This window comes from Panicum virgatum, chromosome 8K, assembly GCF_016808335.1.
Source record: "Panicum virgatum strain AP13 chromosome 8K, P.virgatum_v5, whole genome shotgun sequence".
Taxonomy (NCBI): domain Eukaryota; kingdom Viridiplantae; phylum Streptophyta; class Magnoliopsida; order Poales; family Poaceae; genus Panicum; species Panicum virgatum.
Genome location: NC_053143.1, coordinates 25,913,878 through 25,916,009, shown reverse-complemented (window position 1 = coordinate 25,916,009; position 2,132 = coordinate 25,913,878). Strand labels below are relative to the sequence as shown.

At 39.4% G+C, this 2,132-nt stretch overlaps 1 long non-coding RNA gene across 1 annotated transcript; it reads left to right on the top strand.

The window, feature by feature from the left end:
• Window positions 1-629: 629 nt before the first annotated feature.
• On the top strand, window positions 630-1,506 carry LOC120644281. Its single transcript, XR_005663566.1, has 3 exons — window positions 630-679; window positions 804-857; window positions 996-1,506. It is a non-coding gene; the product is annotated as an uncharacterized LOC120644281 (long non-coding RNA).
• Window positions 1,507-2,132: the final 626 nt, after the last annotated feature.

Here is a 2,132-nt window from a genome sequence, read left to right as displayed (position 1 = left end):
TCATCTAGGTCCTTAAACTCCTAAAGTGCACATCTAGGTCCCTAAACTTGCTAAGCGTGTTATTTGAGTTCCAAATCACACTAATCAGAAAGTAATTATATACATGACACTCTAGTGTCCAGCTTGTCATGTACCCATGCTCAACTGCATGTTTAGATTTATTGAAGATATCATTTATATTACATGTTAAAGTCCTCTGTATATGTGCCATATAATGAAATTTGTGCTAATTAGGTTGTTTTGGACCTTGAGTGGCGCACTTAACAAGTTTAGGGAGTTAATTATGCATTTTAAGCATTTAGGGACCTATATGACACAAGACAATTCTAAGGATGGCTAGTGTATTTTACTCTTTAGTTTTTTTTATACAGTTATTGCTCTTCAGTAATTTATTTCGGATGTGCTTTTGTACTACATTCATCTTTGTTGCACTTGCACCAAAGAACCAACCATAAGACAACATGTATCTGTATCGATGAAGTCATCAACAAACACATTACTTGTACTTTTGGTTCACTTTGAAAGCAGTTGTGCAATAAACCATCTGCTCTGGATTTCTTACACATATATTCAATTATCCCTTTCGTTATCTTTGTCTGATGTTAGCTACTACTTGTATCTTGCTATCTTAGTCAATAATGGAGCTGCTGCTGGACAAGTAATTTTTCATCATCAGGAAGTATGTAGCTTTTTTATTTAAGTCGAAGTGATAGCTAAGCATATGAACCTTCAAAAAGAAATTAATACAAAACCAGTACAGTTACTTTGGATTATATGTGGTCATGTTTGCTGTTATAATGCAGACGCATTTTCACATAATTCCACGTAGATCTGGTGATAAGTTATGGCCTACTGAGGTAACGATATTTTTTCTTGTTTCGCGTTTCTGTATTTAGGTTGACATAATATCTTCTTAAATTTTGGTGAACAGCAGGAAGAAACTTGTCTTAACTTGTATGTATACTCGCCCTCCTTTTTTCTTTTTTGAAAAACAGAGCTTTAGAAGGCGCTCCATCGAGCCAAATGAGACCTCAGGTCTTGTGAACTCCATCAAGGAACAGCTATGTTGTACGCTTGAAGGCTGCAAGACTGGAGCATCTTCACTGCTCAAGGAACCATGACACAAAGCTGCGCCAGTCCAGTACATATATAATGCTATCCAGATAGCTGCTTCTGCCACATAATGGGATTCACTGCATACCAAATGCAATCTGTGTCTAACACTGGTGCACCTGGTTGCATGGTCATTCTGGGATTTGGGGCTGCTCGAAAGTTTGTTGGTCTAGTTACAATGGTGTTATTGCGCCTGTAAAAAGCGTAAGAAAATAGCGGAGAGTGGCGTCTCAGAGACACGATTAGTAGATGTACAATCATTCTTGCCCTCCTTCCCAGTTCAGCGTTTTACTTTACCGTGAATTGTTGCCTTGCAGTGCACCCGTGCGCCTATTTGACCTGCGAAAGAACTGTATGGGAGAAGTTGAAGTCATAAAACTATTGAGATCAAAACTGCAACGCGAGAGGATGAATTCAGCGAGTCCAGACGCGAGAGGATGTATTCAGCGAGTCCAGACTGGTTAATTAGCGGAAGGGATTTTATGTGTACTAGGTATTATGTTTAGGTCAAAATCTGCACAAGTTCTAAATGTGTGCGCGCGGAAATCAAGCTGTTTGAGATTTTATTTGAAAATATTAAGTTGAGGTGGCAGGCTAGGGATTCGATTTGGACTGGGCTGAGTTCGATTTAGTGACTGCAAATCCGATTTCGATTTGGAAGTGGAAGCACACTTTGTCTCCGTGCGCTGTTGAGGCAAGCTACTGCAAAATTCCAGAATAGAATGTAGCTGTTTTCCCTGTACTGAGCTTGTTGGATCACATCAAGCCCCTTGTAGAAGGGAGCAATTTCTCTTTGCTGAATTGTTGATGGCATCTCTAAACTTGCAAACGAAGTAAAAAGATGTATACAAAGCAGATCAAAATTGTAACCATTGAACAGGAGTGATGGGTTTCATCTTTGGAACCTTATCCACTACTAACACATGCCACTGTCCAGAAGTTTGCAACCAACATGAAGAAGACACGTGGATTGCTTGAGCAGTAACAACATGAAGAAGACACGTGGATTGCTTTAGCAG